We start from the raw sequence: 23983 nt of genomic DNA on the forward strand, positions 1-23983 counted from the left end.
TGTAGGGAAGAACAGATGCCTGGAGAGACTGGCCAGATGCCGTGAAGCTCAGGACTCTAAACACGTGCAATTCTCAAAGAAGTGCCAAACTCGGGTGCCTCTAGGCACCCCTGGCCCACCCTGCCATGGCCACGTCTTCTCCTGCGTCCCCAGTCTTACAATAACTCACCGTCTTCTTGTCTGTGAGTCAAGGTCTCTCCCTTTGTTCTAGTCCTGGAAATCCCTCCACCTCTTCTAGGAAGCCTCTCTTGCTGAAATGGGATGGGGGAGACAATGTGAGCTTTTCCAAAGCTCCAAAGTAAAAGAGCCTTCCCCTCCCTGGCGTTTCAGATTAACTGGCAGAGGGAGTACAGGGAAGCCCAGAAGACGCCAGGTTGTGCCTCTTAGCCCCATTATAGCAGCTGAGTCCCTAAACTCTTCATTAGGATCACCTGGGCCATTTGTTAAATATACTGCTTCTCGGATCCCTTCCGGACCTGCTGAGTCAGAATCTTCAGGGCAGTGGCCTGGAACCTCTATTTGTCACAAGTACCTTGGGTATTTTTGTTTTTTAAATACCAGACAAATTAGAGAAACACTGTTTTAGAGTTTAGGTGCCAAACAGATAAATAAGCTTCTGTGAACTCATTATGTGAAAGTGCTATGTATTAGTCATCTTCGTAGGGAAAATTTGTTGAGCACTTATCGTGTGCTTGGCACGATTTTAAGCCATTTATATATATTAACACATTTATTCTCTATAACAACCCTGTGAGGTAAGTACTATTATTATCTGCACTTAACAGATGAGGAAACTGAAGCACAGAGAAGTGAAGTAACTTACCCAGGGTCACCCAGCTGGGAAGCAGAGAGCCGGGATTAAAATCTAAGCAGACTGGATCCCGAGTTTATGCGCTTAGCCTATGACACACAGAAGATTAGCATTACTAGAGCAGGGGCATGCTGCTACATGCTGTAGACGATGAGCAAACATTCACTGAAAGGAGAAATTGGAAACAGACATAATGGAATGTTTGATTTATTACCCTTTCCACTCAGAGACTGCCAGTTCCCTGCCATCAATAACTTGTTCACTTTTACAACATCCTAGGGGAGCAGCCCTGGAGTCAGCAGTGCTCTTTTGATTCTGCAGTTGAAGAAATCAGGCCAAGGAGGACCAATAGGCAGACTTCTGCGGGGACACCCACCTCCATCCAGCTGATGGCTGGGGAGTCTACCATCTAATGCTCTGCATCCACAGGCAGGGTTTAATCTGTGGGTCCTTTTTCCCATTACACCACCGACTTAAGGCCAGAGGGATCTAATGCAATAAATACTTATGGAAATATGTAAATCAGATAACAATAGTGATAACCAACCAATAGGATGACAGTCCTAAAGCTGGCTTCTGTCACCATAACATCTCACTCTCTGGCAGCAGGTAAGCTGGACTGTATCGCTTTGGGACCTTTGGTCAGTGTCTCTGTCCACCTCCTCTCATGGCCCCTGGTAATCCAGATGAATTCCAGAACATGTTCCAGTTGCTGTAGGCTGGGGGAATCACCCCCGCCCTAGGAAAGCATCAAGGTCTTGGGGCAGGGCAGGCTCAGCTTCACAAAGGCCCATAATACCACGTGTCTGGGCAGAGACGGCAGGACGTTTTTCCTTCTCTGGGTCACTGAGAAAATGCCCGAGGGGAGGTGAGAGGTGGGTAGGGCGGGGGGGAATGAGCTCCCCAGCGGGGTTGGCACCTGCTCTGCTCCAGGCCCCGGCCTCTGCTGGGCTGTGTACCTGGAGCCATTCTGGCCATGGGCAAGCAGCAGGATATGAGTCTCTTCTAACTCCCCTGAGATATCTGAGGCAGGGGTGGGGAGAGATAAGGTAGTCTCACCAGTGAGAGCTGACCTACCTTTGTACACCAGGCCCAGCCCTAACCCAGCAGATGGCTGCCTCTGTGGTGCGATTGAACAGAAACCCGAAGACCCACTGCACCTTGGCTCTCTCTGTGCCTTATTCGTCACCGTTATGACCATTAAGTCCTCCCTGCGAAGGCCCCTTTTAAATGCATCTTTAGGATCCGAGAGTGAAGCTTTTTGTGGTGATGAACCCAGGAGCACATCTCAGCCCCCATGTTAGGTAGCTGGGATGGAGCAGATGTGGGTGCTCAGAATGGGACCAGCAGAAAGGAGCTGCAGGGATATAGGAGGAAGGCAGGGGAAAGAGAAGTAAAGGAGCAGAATTAGAACTTCACAACTGGGTCCCTATACTGCCCCAATCTTTCTATCAGAACACTGCTTTATAACTCTGGTTGCACATTAGAATCAAGTGGGACACTTAAATGTGCCCATGACTAACCCCTCCCACCAAAACCCAGCTTCTGACTTCAGTGGTCCAGGGCATACCTGGCACCAGTATTTTTTATGGCTCCCCAGGAGGTTCAGATGTAAGCCAGGGGTGCCCCCCGCCCCCTGCCTACCCCCACTTTGAGGGTGTCTGCCGGCCTCACACTCTGGCTGCTGCACCATTTACTCCTAGGCTAAATGTGGGCTCAGCTTCAGTCTGTGGAAAAAAGCAATTTCTTCAGCTCTATCTCTAATTGCTGAGCTAAAGACCTCCACATGGGGCTCCCCGGTGGTGCAGAGGTTGAGAGTCCGCCTGCCGATGCAGGGGACACGGGTTCGTGCCCCGGTCTGGGAAGATCCCACATGCCGCGGAGCGGCTGGGCCCGTGAGCCATGGCCACTGAGCCTGCGCGTCCGGAGCCCCTCAACGGGAGAGGCCACAACAGTGAGAGGCCCGCGTACCGCAAAAAAAAAAAAAAAATTCTCCAGGAAAAAGTAGGTGTGATCCTAGAAATATAAAGATATTTTAGTACTAGGAAACGGTAATTTCTAAGATTAACAAGTAAAATAAGAAAAATATGATAATCTCAACAGATTATGAAAACATATCTGAGAAGTTTCAATATCCAATCTCGATTTAAAAGACTAAAAACTAAGATTAGAAAAATAGTTCCTTAATGGATTAAAATAATCCATAGTAAATTAAGAAAATTCTCTGATTTTACTGATATTATTTAACATGGTTCTTAAAGTTGTACAGTGACTCACAAAATTATACATATGAAGGAGAACATAAAATTATTATTTGCAGATGGTATAATTATCTTCCTGGGAAAAGGAGGGAATCAATTGATAAAGTATTAGAATTATTTAGAGAGTAAGGGTTAGATGCAGGATAGGTTTTCCAAGTCAATAATTCAAATCAGAAGCATGTAAAGAAGAAAGATCCCAATTTCCAACAAAAAATTAAAAATATTAAGAAACCTCAAAAAGAACACGTAGGACCCATCTGAAGGAAATCTTTTCACTTTATTGAAACATATTAAAGAAGATCTAGGTCTGACATACAATATTTCTGGACGGAAAATTCGAATATTGTAAAAATGCCAATTTTACCCAATTAATTTATAAGTGCAATAAACTTGCAACCCAACAAGCAATGGCTTATTTATCACAATGAATCTAAAATTCACCAGGGGACTTCCCTGGTGGTACCGTGGTTAAGAATCCGCCTGTCAATGCAGGGGACATGGGTTCGAACCCTGGTCCGGGAAGATCCCACATGCCGCGGAACAACTAGGTCCATGCATCAAGACTACTGAGCCTGCGCTCTAGAGCCCACGAGTCACAACAACCAAGCTTCTGTGCCACAACTACTAAAGCCCGCGTGCTTAGAGCCTGTGCTCCGCAACAAGAGAAGCCCCCCAGTGAGAAGCCCGCACACCACAACGAAGAGTAGCCCCCGCTTACCGCAACTAGAGAAAAGCCCGTGCGCAGCAACAAAGAATAGAAGCCCGCGTGCAGCAACAAAGACCTAATGCAGCCATAAATAAATAAATAAATAAATTTAAAATTCACCAGAAAAAAGAGTTGAGTAATTTTTAAAATGTTGAAAAAAAGTGATGATGGAGAAATTCGAGCCATCAGGGATTAAAGTTGATTATAAAACAATAATAATGTCAGCACTGTGGTACTGAGGGAGAACTGGCAGTCACAGCAATGAAACAAGATAGCCTTGAAACAGACCCTAGAATATATATATGTATGATATATCCATGCATGCATATACGCATATACATTAAGACAAAGAACTGGAAGGAAATAAAGAGTTAATGGAGGTTTGTCTGGGTGGTTGGATTACAGGTTTTGACTTTCTTCTTTATATTTTTTGTACTTTTCAAATTTTCTGTGATGTACATGTGTCAATTATCTAATCATAAAACAATAAACCTTGTGTTTGTGTGTGTGTGTGTGTGTGTGTGTGTGGTGTGTGTGTGTGTGTGGTGTGTGTGTATGTGCGCATGTGCGCACAGGTGGACAGGTGCCTGCTTAAAGAATGCACTCTCTTGAATATGGAAATCCCCTGGGACAGAGTCCCCTTTTTGCTGCCATGCCCAAATCTCTGTCTTTCTGGTGTGAGCAGCTTTGAGTGAGGAGGGGGTGGGAATGAAGGGCAGGGGTGAGGGTGACAGGGCCTCTGAAGGGAGGAAAGGGTGCAGAGCAGAGAGCCAGCAGGGGTGGTGGGGATGAAAGCTGCCAGCTTCGCAGTTTTGCCCTAAGCCAAGAATTATAAAGTCAAGAAAACAACAGAAAGTAGAGACCTATTTGTCTTGGCAGAGGAGCTTTGCTCTGAGGTTGTAACAGTGCCCTGAGAGTTAAGTGATGGTGAGTGGAGAACGAGATCTTGACTTGATCTGCAAAAACTGTGCCCCAGGATTTCAATAAAGGCCCCAATTGGCAAGATTTAGTGGGATATTTGTAGAAAAGTTGGCCCTAAACCTGGGTGGGTGCTAGAGTTGCTGGTAAGTACCCGTGGTCACCGGCGGCTTTATGACTGAGGAATTGCTCTGAGAGCCATCAATGGGGATGGAGAGATACTATAGAGACCCTTGTTACTATGGCAGCTGCTCAGAGGACCACCCTCCATCTGCGCGGGAATGGCATATGCTATGCTGAGGCAGGGCAGCTGTGGAAGCAGATGGACCTGCCTTCAAAAGTCCTGCCTTATGCACTTGCTGGGTGACCTCGTGCAAGTTCCTGAAACTTTGCTGGCTGCAATGTCTCCCTCTGTGGAATAGAGACAGTCACCCCTATTCCCCTTTACCTCCCAACTGGGGCTTTCTGAAACACTAGTTAGGAATTCAAATTTGGGTCAGAGAGAAAGGAAGAAGAAAAATGAAAAGCCTAAGTAGCATTTGAGCAAAATTTCTCTCCGTGACCCCAAACAGACTTTGTTAGGTGCTGTAATTTCTGGAATGGCAGCCCTGGAGGTGGTGGCCAGGCAGTCATTTGAGGGTGGGAGTAGGCAAGAAGGGAACACTTGGGACATTGCTTCGGGATCACAGGACACTGGGCTATGCTGCCCTTTGGTTAGAGAACCACAGGCTTTCAGAATTGGTGGGGGAGGTCTCAGTCTAACAGCGAGAGAGGAGGAGCTCAATAACTGGCAGCCAAGGTCATGCACTGAGTTAACGTAGATGCTTAGATGAGGCCCCAGCAACGGGCTCTTTCCTTGTCCACCCTGCGTGCCTTTGGTCTGGGAAAAATCACATAAAGATGCTGTCATCACAGCGTGGCTTCCTGTTCCTTTCTCTTGGTTGCTTGGGACTATTATTTTAAGTGCCAAAGGAAACATTCATGAGAACTTTGAATCTTCCTTGATTTTAATTTTCTTTTGAAACACAGTTTCAGGGAAATACCTAAGTCAAGATGGCTTTGTAGGACGATCCTTTCAGGATCTTCTGTTCTCAAATGCTGAGTAAAGACAGACTAGAAATAAGAGAAAACCCAAAACGCACAGGAACACGTAGATGTAAAACATCCCAGGGTTCAGTGAACAGCACAGGACACATATATACACACTACTATATATAAAATAGGTAACCAACAGGGACCTACTGTTACAGCACAGGGAACTACATTCAGTATCTTGTAATAACTTATAATGGAAAAGAATCTGAAAAGGAATCTATCTATCTATCTATCTATCTGAATCAATCTGCCGTACACTTGAAAGTAACACCACAACACTGTAAATCAACTATACTTCAGTAAGGAAAAAACAAAACAAAAAAACCCCAGCACAGGACACAAACCTGTGAGTGGGGGTAGGTGAGGCTGGGGCACGGGGCTCTGGGTCTGAGAGCAGAAGGGGCAAACCGGCCATTTTGGCTCCTTTTGACATAATGGGGAGTAAAAGCACCCCAAGTCAGGTAGGGACAAAGCCAGGCCCCCTATGTGGGACCAGAGAGCACCCCCTACCTGTGAAATGAGACTGAAGGGAAGCAGCGGCCATGGCCTGGGCGGCCACTGGCCGGAAGCTGCCGTCCAAGGGAGGGAGAAGGAAGCAGACCTGGTCAGGTGGGCAGGTCAAGGGCAATGCCAGTACCTTGCCAGAGTCTCTGTCCCCGAGAGAAGCCAGAACCATCAGCAGTAGACCTGGTCGTTAACTGGGGCCGCTGGGTCAGAGTGGAGGCAACATCACGGTGAGAGAGAGGGGGGAACAGAGAGGGAGGAAGAACGCACGGTGAAACACAGCAAGCTCCAACTCCAGAGCCACCTGCAAACCTCAATTCCAAACCAGGAGGCAAGGGGATGCCAGGAAAGATGGTCACCAAAATCAGCAAAGAGAAGTGTTTCAAAGGGATATAAGGAGAAAGAAAGCTGAAAACCCAAGACATTTGTAAGACAAAAAGCAGGCAGAGAGGAGGCAAGACCAGCTGGGTATGAAGAAAAACCAGCTACAAATTCTGCTAATGAAAATGTAGTTATTGATAAACATAATTACTGTCAAGTTTAGTTGGGTAGAGTTGAAGAAAGAATAAGACAGAAGAGAGCACCGAGTACCTCTCCCAGAGTGCCACGAAATATTTTTTTATTACGATTTTATTTTTTTAATAAATTTGTTTATTCTATTTATTTATTTTGGCTGCATTGGGTCTTTGTTGCTGTGTGTGGGCTTTCTCTAGTTCCAGCGAGCAGGGGCTACTCTTTGTTGCGGTGCCCAGGCTTCTCATTGCGGTGGCTTCTCTTGTTGCGGAGCATGGGCTCTAGGTGTGCGGGCTTCAGTATTGTGGCACATGGGCTCAGTACCTGTGGCACGCAGGCTTCAGTAGTTGTGGTTCGTGGGCTCTAGAACACAGGCTCAGTAGTTGTGGTGCACAGACTTAGTTGCTCTGTGGCATGTGGGATCTTCCCGGACCAGGGATTGTACCCGTGTCCCCTGCATTGGCAGGCGGATTCGTAACCACTGTGCCACCAGGGAAGTCCCCACAAAACATTTTTTAAATGGGAAAGAGAATGTCTGAGATGTGTAGGCTTAACTGAGAGATGCTAATATATATACAATTGGATAGGAGTTCCAGAAGATGAGAACAGAGGGAATGGAGAAGAATTACTGGAGGAGGTCATGGCTGAGAGTTTTCCAGATTTCAAATAAACACGTACTGAGCAACACAACGCAGGGCTCCACCAGGTGGGCCTGCGGGGAAGCTCACCTCTTCCTTCAGTGGATGTTGTTACAGGCACTATCTCATCTAATGCTCACAGCCACCTTCTGGGACAGATGTGACAATTCCTGTTTTCAGACGAGGAACCCGGGAGACCCAAGGGTGGGCAGGCTTGCCTGACATAATTTGGTCACAAGTGGTGGAGCTGATCTTAGGCAGAAATCTCCAAGTTGAGATAGGGTGACCGGCTTGTCTTGGTGTGCCCAGGACCATCCTGGTTTTAGCACAGGAAGTGCCATGTGTAATGGAGCCCTTCAGTCCCAGGCAAACTGGGATAGTTGCTCACCCTAGGTTAAGTGCATGGACTTTGGAATTTGATAGACCTCGGGACGAGTTCCATTTCTACACTTCCTGACTGTGTGTCCCTGGGCAAATTATTTAACCACTCTAAACCTCAAAGTATTATCTGTAAAATGGTAATAATAGAGCCAACGTGCAGATTAAATGGTGATTCACTTACAGCTCTTAGTCCTATACCTGGCACCTGGCAGGCACCCAATGAATGGTAGCTGCTGTTATTTATATCATTATGTGGACAAAAACGTTGCCTGCCATTCCAGTAAACAAGGAAAGTGTCCCACCACCTGCCACTGCAACCAGCCCCGATGGTGCACCCTGAGGGGAATTCAGGATGGGGAAAAACAGGATACTGGCCCTAGATAGTTAGGATGCTTATCAAAGGAATAATTTCAGTGAGCCCAGACTCTTGTATCTTCCCACACATAGAAAAGCATTAAAATCATTAACTTGAGATATTTGTTTTTGTCATTAGAAGTAATCTTTGGCTGTTCAACTACATCAAAAACTCCTACGTACCCTAGTTCCTCCCTTACCTCTTTGGAACAGCTTCTCAGAGCTATCTGAGAGGCTGATTCCCAGGCTATAGTCCTCGGTAAGGTCTCCAAATAAAACAGAACTCTCAGCTTTTAGGTTGTGTGGGACAAACAATTTGTATGTTTCCCACTATGATGCTCTACCTGTATAGAGCAGGGCCAGCTTCCAGAGGCCTTGGATGCCAGGATTAAGGGTATGGGTGTCATCTTTTAGGCCAGCAGTCCTAAAATCTAACTGTACATCAGAATCAGCTGGGAGCTTTGTTTAAGACCTAGATACCTAGGACACATCGTTAAAAATTCTGATTCAGCATGTCTGGAGGAGGGCCTGCTGGTTCACAGTAAGAAGTCTCTGAAAATTGTTTATACACCACTGAAACTTTAGAAAACATTATAATCAGTGTGTTGGCCAGTTTTGCTGTCTATGAATGCTTTGAGTTGTGGCAGGCCTTAGCTGCGGTCAGATCGGCAAAGTTAACTCAAGGTTAAGCCCTCTCTTAGCCAAGACAGGAGAAAAGGCCATTGTTTTGTTTTGTTTTGTTTTTGTCTTTGTTTTGTTTTGTTTCTTGAGGCTTGAGCTTGCAGGAGGGTGAAACTATGAAGCAGCTTGTTGAGGCCCCCAAAGATTTCTAATGAGCAGAGCAAATGCATGATTCTTGTTCCTCTGTCCCAGGGCTGTGCTTCCCAGACCACACTCCTGGCAGCTGTCCCAGGCTCCCACCTCTGCAGAGGAAGGCATTCCCTCCCCATGACCTCATCAGAATGCATCCCCGCCTCAGGCCTCCTCACCGCCAATTCTTCATCAACACAGGTCCCCCCTGCAAACAGAGTGGGCACGGTACAGTCTGTGTTCTTTAACCCTGAATCAAGATGGGGACCAGCTCTGGGGCGTGAATCATCCTCAGAAACAGTCTGGCTTACAGCAGGTTACTTAAATGTTCGGAGATTGCAAAACAGCAAACGATATACTTTTATGCAGAATATCTGTGAACATTTTCTTAAAGCACATTAGCAGACCAAAAAAGCAAAATAATTCCTATTTCCACCCTTTGCCCCTGAAACTGACATAAACAACAAGGAAATCATTAAATCAGACCTCACGGCAATGAAGAGATAGTGCCTTATCTTGTTTTACCAAGAGGACTTACATAACTTTGAATAATTTCTTCTCTCATGGCACACCGGGCATTGTTCAGGGAATGAACATCCTGCTAAATGATAGTTTAGAAATGCTGTATAAGTGACAAAACTCCAAACTGGGAGGTAGAGAGATGTGGGTTTGTCACCAACCGGTCCAGTGACCTTTGGCAAAGGCCATCTCTCTCTGGGTCGAGGTTCCTCCTCCATGAGAGGGGGTGGGGTGGAGTGGGAGGTGACTAAGGTAGGTGTTGGTGGGATTAGTTTAGAGCTGCGTTGTCCAGTGCAGTGGCCACTAGTCACAGGTGGTATTTAAATGTAAATTAACTAAAATTAAATAGAACTAAAAATTCAAAATTTCAGTTGCACCAGCCACATTTCAAGTGTTCAAAAGTCATGTGAGGCTAGTGGCCACCATATTGGGCAGTGGAGATAAAATATTTCCATCGTTGCACAAAGTTGTATTTGCAGCACTGGCCTAGATTGGAAAGTATGCAATTCCATTCTACCACTTTCTTCATATTGTGCCCCTGACAGACACTGCTAATCGATCACAGTATTCTTTCCCTCTGCATCCTGATGTGTCTTCATTATCTTTCTCAGAGATCCTGGAACATGGTGTGAGACAAATTTTGTGCTTCCAGGGACTAGATCTGAGTTCTTAACCTTTTTTGTCCTGTGGCCCCTTTGGCGGTCAAATGAAATCTATGGATTCCCTCTCAGTAGAATGTTGTTAAGTGCATGAGACAAAATACCAAGGATTACAGAAGAAACCAATTATGTTGATATAACTTTCAATATAATTGAAAAAAAGAATAAATACTTGACATAATAACAGATATGCTTCTTTACTAATGCATCAAATGAGATCTGGTGGCAAGTAATTTTTTATTTATAATGTTATCATTTTGCTGTAATTTTGAAGTAATGTTGAAAATAAAAGATTATTTTGAGATTTTTGCAATATCTATAATGAGATATAAAAAATGAGTACGATTTCTTTGGTGAAAAAGTCATAGATAGTGCCAACACTATTGTGGGGTGTTACCTTTACTTGTAATTCAAGAAAATGCTAAATTTCAGTTGGTAATGAAAATAAAGATTTAATAAACCTTTTTCATCCAAATGTGTGGACTCATTGAATTCTATCCACAGATCCCTTAGAATTCCATGGACCCTGCTGATGAGTCCCTGAACTAGGTGGTCTGTGATGTCCCTTCCAGATTTGCCACTTTGTGGCCACATAAAATAAATTTCTCCAATCTGTCCATGCATGTATGGAGGGTCAGTGTGCCAAGACTGCAGTCCTTAATCATGATCCCCCTTCTTCGAGAACATTCCATGCAGTGGGGAAGATGTGGTGTGGGGTGATGGGGAGGTCTGTTAGGAATGCGGAGGAGGGGGAGTGGGGAATGAAGAAGGGGATCAGGGGAATAACGGAGCAATCTGTCACCCCTGTCACTTCCTGTGGTGAAGACAGGAGGACAGGGGTTAATTGTCACTGCAGACCGCAGCTGACCACAAAGTCATTCTCTCCATGAAGACCGCAAAATTAATACCATGAACTCAACGTGTGAAGCCAGGAAACCAAATGGTTAGCATCTGGAGATGACACCCCCTCTTCTTAGTGTCCTCCTCCCCAAAGGCCTTTTACGTCATGACCTTCAGGACTTTTTGGATCGTTTGATGTCTTTTTCAAAACAAATGGAATGACCATTAGTGAAAAAGGAGTTTCTACAAACACCAGTGACAGTGAGGGGATAACTATTTATAGCCTGGGCTCTGAAACCAACACATTCTCATTTCTTACGGTGCCCGGAGCCAGATCTATGCCAGTGAAAATTAATTTACACAAGAATTTCTTTTCAGTTTATAAGAAACATGTGCCTGCTACTTTCTTCTGGGAATTCTGACAGATCACAAATTCAGTCAAACTTACAAAAATTAGCTGGCTGCAGCAGAAATACCCAAATCAAACTTGATTTCCCATTAATCAACATTTCATGATCTTGGAGCCGAGCAGGAAATCTATCTACAGTCTCTCCTCTGGCAGAATACGCTCCCATACCAGCCAAGGGAGGGAATGCATGATTTCATTCCTTCAGCCTTTTGTCATTCATTTACCGATGCATTCATTCATTCATTGTGCAAGTAAGTACTTTTAGTTACTGTGTTTTCAGTCCAGGATTAGACATTACAGGGATGAGAACTAACATTTATTGGGCACCTTCTGTGTGCCAGGCACAATAGGATATTTTTTCTCATCTGTTGCCATCTTTAATTCTCACAACCACCCTAAATTGTTGGAATTGTCATGTAGTCCTAGATATGAAGACCTCGAGGCTCAGAGAAGTAAAATAATTAACTAGTTAATTAATCAGCTACTAATAAGTAATTTCCTACTTAAGTAATTCCCTAGAAAGGAAAAAAAAGTATGATTCTGATTCTCCAGGGGTTTAAATCCAGATGGGGAGACAGTACTGATACAGCTACAGTTAGAACTATTGATATGAGAAATAATAAAATAGCAATGCAAGATACGTTGATTACGTTTTGAAATGAGAGAAGAGATAAGAAAGGCACAGGGATCACTGTGGTCTGGCATGGTCAGTGAAGGTAGGCTTACATCAAAGGATGGGAAAGACGAGGCTATTGGGAAGGGGATGAAAGAGGACATTCCAGGGAGCGGGGTGGTGGTGAGCAAAGGTCCAGAATCAGAAATCAAATGTAGTTTGGAGGTGGGGTGGAGCATGCCAGGAGGATACAGACCTGTTACAGTGAGGATATTTCTTAGCACAGTGCCTTATGTGTACTAGATAAATACTTGATGAAGGAACAACCAGATGCATAAGAGAAGGGAAGAGTGTGTGGCTGGGAACGGGGCTGGCTAGATGCGGTCAGCCTGGGTTACAGAGGGCTTTGTCAGGCTGAGGAATGGTGTGTCCACTCCTGGGAACACAGTGAAATCCATTCCCCTGGAATCTAGACCACACAGGACTTTGGAGGGAGATTTGGTCTGGAGAGAAGGGGATCAGATGCTTTCTCCTGATTCTTTATTTGTAAAGCATACCTTAGAGGCAAATATATTAACATCATGAAATCAAAACCCAATCTAACAAAGAGCTCAGGTAACCACAAAAAAATTTTTTTTTAAGTATAATCATGTACAAGAAACCTAAACATCCCATGATAGAAGAGTGGTTAAGTAAATGATGAGGCAAGACTGGAGACAGGACGACCAGTTAAGAGCTGCTCAGAGCTGACAGTAAGGGATGGAGAAAAGTGAATGGATTTTAGAGATATATTGGAGGTAGAATCCCCAGGACGTGGTGACTGATGAATGTGAAAGATGGAGAGAGTGGTGTCAGGGATAATTAATGCCTGCGTTTCTGGCTTGGGCAGCTGAGTGGATAAAGGTGCTATATACTGAGATGGGAGGACACTGGAGGAGCCGGTGGAGATGATAAATTCAGTTTTCAACACACTGAGCTCGAGACGTGACCAAAGATACTCATCACACAGTTGGTTATATAGGTCTGAAGCTCAGGAGAGACGTCCGAGCTAGAGACGTAGATTTAAAAAGCACTGGCTTATAGCTGGTAAATGAAGGTGAGGAGTGGACGGGGTTGCCCTGGCGACACGTGTAGAGTGAGAAGTGGTCTAGGACAGAGGCAACATTTAAGGGGTGGATAGAAGAATAGGAGCCCAGAGTGGAGACAGCTAAGGAGCAGTCAGGGAAGAGAAAAACCAGGGAAGGGAGATTTGTGGTCAGCAGCATCACATGGCGCTAAGAGGTCAGAAAAGAAAGGGACTTAGTGTCCACTGGATCTAGCAATGAGAAGGCCATCGGTGACTGTGGTAGGGACAATTCCCATGGAACAGCGGGGACTGAAGCCAGTTTAAGTGGTGTGAGGAGCGATCGGGAGGTGGGAAGTTTAGCCAAGCTGTTTAAGAAGCCTGACTGTGGAGGTGATAAGAGATATAAGGTAACAGCTGAAGGGAAACAGAGGATAAGGAAAGGTGCTGTTAGGATGGGACAGACATAAACACCTTTAAATGCTGTTAGGAGAAGAACCAGTGGAAAGGACATGGAAAAGACCTGGAAGAACATATGCTGAAATGTTAATAGTGATTATCTGTAGATTGTGGAATCAAGAGACCTCTGAATGTCCGAAAACAGTCCAAATAGTATTCACTGCTGTTTTGGCATTAACCATTTTATTATTACAGAATGCTCTGAAATGCATCAATTTACACATAGCTTCACTCAAATATGCAGAGATTTGATGGATGGGAATATCCTGCTGCCTGACTACGCTGGAGAGCAGAGGAAGCATTTGCAATGATCAACACTGGTGGTAGCCAGCATCCAACATGGCCCCTGAGGATCCACATCTCCTGGTATTCAAGCCTTTGTATGAGCCCTTCCCACACTGAGTCAGGGCTGCCTGTGTGACTAATATATCGTACAAATGACAATTAGGACCAAGATAGGTCCTAAAAGGCACTACCACTTCAGCCCTGGTCTCTTATATTGCTCGCTCTGGATGAAGCCAGCTGCTTTATCTTTTTTTTTTTTTTTGCGGAACGCGGGCAAAAAAAATTTTTTTTTTTTCCTGCTCACTGTTGTGGCCTCTCCCGTTGCGGAGCACAGGCTCCAGACGCGCAGGCTCAGCGGCCATGGCTCACAGGCCCAGCCACTCCGTGGCACGTGGGATCTTTCCGGACCGGGGCACGAACCCGTGTCCCCTGCATCGGCAGGCGGACTCTCAACCACTGCACCACCAGGGAAGCCCCAGCTGCTATATCTTAAGGACACTCAGGATGCCCCACAGAAAGGCCCACATGGAGAGAAAAGGCCCCTGGCCAAGAGCTAGCATCAACTCACCATCATAAGAGTGGAGCCACTTTGGATGAGGATCCTCCAGTCCCAGTCAAGCCTTCAGGTACAGCTCCAGCTGACACTTGGACGGCAACTTCAGGAGAGACCCTGAGCCGGAGCCTCCAGCTGAGCTGTTCCCAAATTCCTGACCCACAGAAACTGTGAGAAATGTGAAATGATTATTGCTGTTTTAAGCTGTTACATTTTGGGGTGATTTGTCATGCAACAGTAAATGACGAATGCAGGCACCCTGCACACTTTATGGGGCCCAAAGGAGGCTTTATCCACTAGACAACAGTCTGGATGCAACGGCATTTCAAAACAGATGTACTGATGTGTGTTAGGTGTGAATAATGGGCCACATGCTCAGACATCCTTCTGTGTGTGGAGCACCAACTCTCCTACCCCATCGCACGTAAACAAATGGACAATACTGGTCGTTTTGTAAATAATATTTAATACTTAAGTGTTGTACATGACTCAAATATGAGTCAAGAGTGTGTGAAGGGTTTGTGATGCTGTAGTTTCAGGATGTAATTTTGGTGCAAGTGGACTTGAACAGTTTCAAATTGTATAATTAACGATATTCCATTTCCATGACAACTACTAATTAATCCTGCCTGTTATGTGAACTTTTAGCCTGTGCGAATTTAAGTCCTCCTAGCTGACATGGGAGAGCAAATTACCTTAGGCTTTCATTTTTTAATAAAATGACTGGCAGTGGAAGGAAGGAAGGGGTCGGGTAGGTGGTGGGGTGCTACTCCCTGGGAACCAGTGGACCACGAATTCAGCATCTGAGCTTATCAAATCCCCTAAGGTCAGGGGATAGCTCTTTTCCACCTGTTTTCCCATTGCTGGCACACTCCCTGGCACATAATACTGGCTCATTAAATATTTGTTGAACAAATAGCAGTTGAATAAATCATAGTTCCATTCATCCTCCCCCCTCCCTCTCTGTACTCTCAGAATTTAACAGAAACTCTTTAGGTTTCAACCTGTTCCACCTCTGCAGAAGCTCACTGAGGGAAAGCGTTTCACATGGGAGTGGAAGCATTTTTCCCGGGCCAAAGACAGTAGCAATCTCCCTTCCCCCTCCCACCTCCTCAGGACCCAGGAAGTGAAACTGGAGGGTGTGGAACTGGAATCCTGCCATAGACCCCTCTCCTCTCTGTCAGCACAGTGCCTGGCACACAATGGGCCAGGCACACATCACTGACTGATTGAATAAATGAAGCACCAGTGGGAAAGTCAGTCACCAATAGCCATGGTGGCAGTGTAACCAAGCAGGACCCTATGGAACCTTCCCAGAACAGCCTTCCTCACCCATGTCCTCTGTCTGCCTCAAAAACTGTAGCCTCCTACGCTTCCCTGAGTTCCAAAGAGTACATTTAATCAGAGAAGTTGAGAAAATGAAGAAAGAAAGGAGAACAGGCAAGGAAGGCAAAAATAAAAATAGTTTAGCCATTAAACAAAGTCAAGGACCTTCAGTTCCTCCTCAAGGGCTAGAGATAATATCCTGAGCCACATCCTTTGAGCTGTTTTGCAGAGACTGAAACCCCCACCAGGTGGGAGAAGTTAACTGTAGGCTGACCACAAGCAGGGAGACCCCAGAGGGGTTGGAACCAGAAGGTTGATGATGTTGACCCCTGATTACCTCACCATCAACCAATCAGAAGACTGTTCATGAACTGATCACGTACCCCCAAAACCCCTCCCTCACCCTGTCTTTAAAAACCTTTCCCTGAAAGTCTTTGGGCAGTTGGGGTCTTTTAAGCATTAGCTGCCCTGAACTCCTTGCTTGGTGCCTGCAATAAACACTGCACTGTCCTTCACCACAAGCCGGTCAGGAGATTGGCTTTACTGCATAGGCAAGTGGACCCCAGTTTGGTTTGGTAACAGCAGAGGCTTGGGGGGGGTGTCTGAAAATCTAGTGAAGAGTCTCATTCTCACCCAGATAGGCCCCCCTGGTTTCATTTTGTGGCCCGGGGGTAGAATGTGGCACCTGGAGACACTTTGGTTTCCCAAACAAGCTTTCCTCCTACTGTCCTTTGAAGGGAGGCAAATCTCCCTCAGGGCAGTTAACAGATTTGTGGCTGGCCCTGGTCACTGTGGTCATTTCCAGAAGGAAGCAAAAATAGTTCTCCGCTCCCACATCCTGACCAGTGTAGGGCAGGAAAGCCACTTGCCAAGCCAGACAAAGACATTCCTGGCTCCCTCTGGGGCATTCTTTGAGCTCATCACCTGGGCCTGATGACAAGAAGAGGAACTGTTGCTGTGGGACTTGAGGGCCAGGGGGCTTTGATGGGTGAGAGGGAGGATCCAGGTCACCCTGCTGCGACCACCAGCAGCTCTTTAACTTCCATGATGATTTGTGGATCTGCCGGAGAGATGGATGGCTGGAGATTGGCAGGAACACTTGTCCTGGATTTCGGTAGATTGGGGACACTAGGCAGCCTGTTGCTGGAATATTTGTAGCAAGAACACTTGTTTATGAAACGAGATACCTTTAATAACCAGCTCTTCTTGCCTCTCCGTTTATAAATGATGGAGGCAGCTGGTCCTGAGAGAGGACAGCATAACACAGGAATTAGAACAACTGTGTGTCCAGACCAGCCTAAAGGCTATGGATGAGTTGGGCAAAGTGTGTTTCTGATGTTCTCAGGTGCCCCTCTGTGGAGCATATTTTGAGCCCACAGATGCTTCTGTGCTCACTCCCTCCTCTGCTCTATCAAAATCTTCTCTCTATAAAGGCTCTGCTATCAGTCATGGACACTGCAGTGAGAAAGTCATGCAAGGTTTTTCTCTGAACGTGCCTCTAATGAGTTAAAGTCTCATCTGTGAGTGGTGGTCTACTTTGGTCTATCAAAGGCCACAGTGCAAATCTTGATTAATGCAAAGAAATTCTGGTGTTGGTACTTTAGAAAAAAGAAGTTAAACAGTTTTTACTTTTTCGAAGAACTTTCAAAGTACACTGATAAACTTTTCCACCTTCCTGTAAATTTGGGAAGTAAGCTGGGTAATTATTTTTATCTTCATGTTGCACAGAAGAAACTGAGGCAGAGCGCTTAAATGATGTGCACAAACTCCAGGACGCATCCATGGGCTGGCACTGGCATGAAAGGACTCAACTCAGGATGAACGTCTTTCCAGGGACTATACATTCCTATGTAGGCCAAAGACAGCTACATATATTGGCCGTCTCTTCCATGGGCTAATTGCTTTATGACTAGCTATCACTTAATCCACACAACAGTCCTTGGAGGGGGGGATTTGGTCCCCCTTTCACAGATGTAGGCATGGGGGCTCAGAGAATTTAAGCAATTCATCCAATTTCTTACAGCCAGAACGTGGCAGCACTGAGATTTCAATCCAAGTCTCTCTAACTCCTAGCTGTGCCTCCTGCTCTTAGCAGGTCATTTAGAGACTCCCCACGTCTCTCTTAGTCCCTGAGCAGAGGGGGATGGGAACTGCACAAGAGGCTGCTGCTCCAGCTCTGATGGGGGGAGGGCTCCTGGGGACCTTTTCAAGTCTCTGTGGAACAGCAAGTTCCCATGCATGTGAAGATCTGCTGAGCTGGATGTTAAAAAAAAAAAAATGCACCGTTAGCTTTTTGAAGCCACATCACATTTTAGTGATTTATCATCCTATAAAGGCAGAGGAGGGCAAAAACAAAATATGGGAACAAGTGGTTTCCTATGGAGAGAAGGGACTAGCCCCTGCTGTGTTGTTTGTTTATATAGGACTGGCAGATGGAATTCCTCTCCTGAATGCCTCCGGCAAGGGTCTCCATCCTCTGAATTCCTCTTCTGTGCTATCACAAGACAGGGAGTCTCTTAAAAACAAGAAAGGGATTCAGTGTCTTCTGCTTCCCAACCCTCTCCCCACCACCAGAAGCCTATTGATTAGAAAGGAAAGGTCACAGCCCCTCTAGCAAAGCTACCCAGCAATTCATTGAAATAGTCAGAGCTTCTCCCAGCCCATCTACTTTCATTTATAAAACACTTACCCAATGTCCATTTGTATGAGGTGTCATTTACAAATTCACACACATAAATATATACATATTATATACAACTCATCATCACCATAACTAGCTAATACTTGGCGACACTTACTATGCCCCCAAGCACTGCTCCAAGAAATTTACGTGTAAGAACTCATCTCATCCTCATACTATCCCTATGAGATAGGTAATTTATGATGCCACATTTACAGATTTGGAAAATGAGGCACAGAGAAGTAAAATATCTTGGCCAGGGATATACATAGGTTTGAACCCAGCCCTCCTGAATGCAATGGATTGCTCTTACCCGTCGTTAAAAAGCAGCTCCAAGGAGATCAGAAAGCCTGACTAATGGAAGTGTGGACAAATGTCTGGGGAGAGCAGAGCAGGGAGGGACCACCTGCCTGGGAGAGGCCCGTGGTGAGAGCAGTTTTCATTGAGGAAGGAGTCTGTGAACTGACAGCCTACCTCAGCTGATAAATTCTTTCCTGCCCTTATGGTCGATGGCTGCCCCTTATTCTCTCCATGGGAATGGAGTAACAACGAGGTTAGTATCAGCAGTAGTAGTAGCAGCGGCAGCAATGCAAGTGGCAATAATGATGCAATGCTTCATTTACCCAGCCCTGTGGCAGGGGTCCAGCGCTTTAGATCTGCAAATTTCCTTGATCACTGAAACCTAATCTTTTAAGGGCAACCTGTGTGCTGGCTGCAGTCTACGTTATGTTATCGAAGCCCCTCAACAATTCTGTGAGGTGGCTCTTGCTATTCCCATCGTGCCAATAAGGAAACTGAGGCTCAGAGGTGTTATCTTGCACAATTCAGTGGCCTGGTTAGGATAGAGTTGGGTTTGAGTCCACGTCTGCATGAGTTTCCCGCTTCCCCTTGCTACCATTGTAACAAAAATCTTTCTAAAATATGCTTCACCGGTACGTACTTTCCTTAGTAAACATGGAGCGACACAATCCAGCTTCTTCTTGGTGCTGCAAGGCCATCCCTGTGAACACAAGCCACTGTCTGCAGTATGTGCTCGAGCACTAAGGAAGGACCTAGTAATTGGCTTGAGCCATCACTTACTTGGCCAGAACTGCTCGGTTGCCCATTACCTCCCCAGAGATGCTGCTAGGGATTATTAAGTTTTATGGGGCGATGGAGCTTTATAGCCCTATAAATAGCTCAGTCTGTCTTGTTCTCAGAGTTGTTGTTTTTTCAGATTCCCACCTTGTGACCTTTTTTGTTCTCTGTCATCACTTCTTGAAGCCAGTTGCCTGCACATCTATTTCCACGACTACCACGCAGTTCCCCACTTTCTGTTTGGAACTGAGTGTGGAGCAGAATCAAGATTGCCCATGGAAACCAAGGACTGTGTTTTTTTTAAAGATTTTTTTATATCTTTATTGGAGTATAATTGCTCCACAACATCGTGTTAGTTTCTGCTATACAACACAGTGAATCAGCTGTATGTACACATATATCCCCATATCCCCTCCCTCTTGCGTCTCCCTCCCACACTCCCTACCCCACCCCTCTAGGTGGTCACAAACCACCGAGCTGGTCTCCCTGTGCTATGCGGCTGCTTCCCACTAGCTATAGCTATTTTGTGTTTGGTGGCGTGTATATGTCAGTGCCACTCTCTCACTTCGTCCCAGCTTCTCCTCCCCTCCACCCCGTGTCTTCAAGTTCATTCTCTACGTCCGCATCTTTATTCCTGTCCTGCCACTAGTTCAGCAGTACCATTTTTTTAGATTCCATATATGTGCGTTAGCATAGGGTATTTGTTTTTCTCTTACTTCACTCTGTATGACAGACTCTAGGTCCATCCACCTCATTACAAATAACTCAATTTTTTCCTTTTTATGGCTGAGTAATATTCCATTGTATACATGTGCCACATCTTTATCCATTCATCCGTTGATGGACATTTAGGCTGTTTCCATGAAGGACTGTGTTTAAAACGAAGTAAAATACAATCTGTGCCCATGGAAGAACCAGCCCTTTGACTGGGCTTCCCAGAGAGCTTCCTGGTTTTGTTTTTTTTTTTTTTTTGCGGTACGTGGGCCTCTCACTGCTGTGGCCTCTCCCGTTGCGGAGCACAGGCTCCGGACGCGCAGGCTCAGCGGCCATGGCTCACGGGCCCAGCTGCTCCGCGGCACGTGGGATCTTCCTAGACCAGGGCACGAACCCGTGTCCCCCGCATCGGCAGGCGGACTCTCAACCAGTGTGCCACCAGGGAAGCCTGAGCTTCCTGGTTTATAACACTGTGTCATTGGCACAGACAGTGACATTTCCACAGTTTGACAGGTCTGCAAACAGAAACTCAAGGATGTGAACTGGCTTGCTTAGACTTACATGAACTCATGAACTGAGGTTTGAAATCAGATCATTTTAATGCCTAGCTTCCTGCTGTGCCCACTGGGTTGGTTGGCAGCGCGTAACAACGGTCAGATGCTTCTAGCCACCCATCTTTAGCTTCACTGGGACAGTGACTTATCTAGCAAGGTAGGGTTAAAAAGGTCCTTGGAATCAGGACTCACATACTTAAAGGACCCTCAGATAACTGTCTCAGCTCAAAAGCACCTCTCTCATGGACCCTGAAGCCACTCCATGAGACACTGATGGCCATTGGAAATGTTTTTATTGGGGGGAGGGGGAGGACAGTAAGCCACTAAGCTCCTATAGCTCGTTAACACTTTAGCAATAATTAATTTATCATTCATTCATATGCCAGGTATCAAGTATCCTGGCCTTTAAGGTTCAAATGAAATACAGTAACCTCAACCTCATTCCATGTGTGGTGGGAACCTCCCTCTCCCTCCTAATTTTTTCATGGATTCTGGTGGGGAAGGGAGCTTGAGCTTTTCTTCATCACCGTGGGCTCTGAGTGCCAGGATCTGATGAATTAATTTTGTGGATTCCCCACACCTATCCTCTCTGGCTTCACTCCAGATGTGCAACACCGCTCCATTTCTTTGATTTCCCACAGAAAAAAATGATTCCTACAAGGTTTCTATAAGTGCAGCATGTGTCACTGAAGATTGAGGATATGGTGAAACATGGTTCCATCACACCCTATAAACTCCAGATTCAAATATCAAATTCTTTTGCTCTTAAAAAAGTCCCTTAGCCATTTCTACTGACCTGGGTTCCTGCCATGTACACAGACTCTCTCCCTTCCTCTTTTCTCTCCTCTGTTCCCCTCAATTCTAGTTCATTTTTTACGCTAAGCAAATAATCCTGTTCTCTCTAACCTCTGTCTCATCAGATAACATTTCCTCCTTCCATTGCACATTCAGCCATTCATTTATTCAACAAGGATTAAGCAATATTCACTATGAGGCACCATGCCAGGCACAGCTGAAGATGCAAAGATGAATACGACATGGGTCCTGAGACCAAGGAGCTGATAATCTAATAAAGGAGATAAGATACACACTGGATAACCAGAACATAAGGTAGAATGTGCTAAGAAGTTGAAGCATGTGGGGAGAGAGGCCATGCTGTAGGTGACCAATGAACAGGGTACAGGTGGACTTAATGCTTCCTGGAAGGGGGAGGAAGAGGTCTGAAGCCTGAGGCAGCACAACCTGGGTGAAGTGCAATAGCTGGGAACCAAGGGAGCTGAGGGGCTGGCGGGAAGGACTTGAGAACCTGGGATGCTGCACCCAAAGAAGGGATCAGGGCACAGGAAGCCCTTGGAATGATATTTCTCCCTCCTACCTCCACCTCCATATCCTGACTCTCTTATCAGGCTGGGCTAGAGCAGGGTGAGAAGGGAAGTGGGCTCTCCCCAGGAAGCATGGGTTAGACGACTTGGACTCTCTGATAAGAGCAATGGCCAAGGTCATCACTCACACTTCTGTCCACGTAACTATTAGAGGAAGCACCTGGCACACAGTAGGTGCCCAATGACTATTTGCTAAATGAATGAATGGAGGGTTAACAGGACTGAAAACGGCTGTTTGGGTTTGGTATAGGATATAATTTATCCTAGTGAAAAGACAGAAAGATATCAGAATTGGGGTCAGGGGTCATGAGATCTGGATTTTAGTTCTGGATTTAGTTCTCTTTTACGTTCTAGCTTGGGCAGGAGATCATTACCCACTCATTCATTCATTTGTTCAATGAGGAGTACAAGTATCCACTCCATGTCTAACTCTAGGCAATGAAAGCTGAATAAAGAGCTCAAGTGTTATGGTACAGACAGAAATATACCAAATGTTGAAATAACTGTATAAATTTTAGAAAAGAGAATTTTATAAATATTAGATATTTTATAAATATGAGGGAATCTCTGAGATCCCTCCCAGACTGTTGCAGGATTAGACAGGATAGAATGACTCTCTCAACCTCCCTTTGTCCAGCCTATCTGGGCAGTCTAGTTTAAAACAGTATCTTTGGAGTGCGTTTAAATTATTTATACCCTGTGATGCTGGAAATAGTGAACTCCTGCTTCATTCTGACAAGTATCTTTGCACTAAAGAGTAAGATGTGGAACACATGGGTCACTCTGAAGGAAAAAACGTCAACTAGGTTTCCTTTGATCCTGTCCACTAATGACCCCCAGGTGAGTTTAGGAGGAGCTCACACCTTGAAGCGAGAGGCAGGCTCCAGTCTGACCACCGAGGAGAAGCGTGCATGCTGTGTGTGGACTGAGGGTGTAGAAAGCAAGGCACCTCATGTGCTGGGGTGAAATAAGAGCATTCACTGCTTATTCTAGAAATGTACCGGGATCCAGCTTCCATTTTTACTGCATAGGTGTATGTGTCTATATCATGTAGACTTGCATAGAGGAAAAGACTGAATGGACATATAAAGTATGTTATTAATAATACCTGTCCCTTGAGTTCTTACAATGTATCAGGTGCTTTGTAAATATTATTTAAGTTGATCCTATAACAAACCTGTGTGGTGAAGTATTCTCTCTGTTTTACAGATGAGGAAAATGCGGATCAGGAGGTGGACTCGCTTGCCTGAGATCCCACCGGAGTGACAAGTGGAGCTTGTCTATTGATGCTGAGCCCCGGCTGCCATGAACCACCACCTCAACAGTGGTGTGTATTGGTGACATTTAATCTCTGGGTGTGCGTGTATGTGGGCGGAGGGGCTGGGTGGTTTTAAATGTTCTTGATTATCCATATTTTCTAATTTTTTTCAATGAGTAAATACTGCCTTTGTAATAAGGAGAGAGCAAGAGCGTGATTGAAATATCTCTTCCCTTCTCCCATTCCTTTAGAACCATCCTAGGGGACGAATTCAACTTTTCCTGCATCCTTCCTCTCAACATTCCTGAAGGGCCAGCAGGGCCCAGGCCTCTGCCAGGAATCAGGAACCGAGAGTTCTCATGTGGAAAAAACTCACAGTCTCATGGGGCCTCTTCTGTCACAGTGGTGGTGGTGGTGGGGGGGGGGTGTCACCTTTTCAGGTGAAAGAGTCAGAAGGAATTGTGTCAATCAAGGCGGGTCAAGATGGGACAGCAACCACATTACTTCACTTAGTAAAAACATATATGTAAGATTTTAAATAGCCAGATTTCAGTGTTAACCATCATTCCTATTTTTGAAAACCCCAATGAAAATAGAAAAA

The sequence above is a fragment of the Lipotes vexillifer genome, unplaced genomic scaffold (assembly GCF_000442215.2).
Source record: "Lipotes vexillifer unplaced genomic scaffold, Lipotes_vexillifer_v1.1 scaffold102, whole genome shotgun sequence".
In the NCBI taxonomy this organism is placed as follows: Eukaryota; Metazoa; Chordata; class Mammalia; order Artiodactyla; family Lipotidae; genus Lipotes; species Lipotes vexillifer.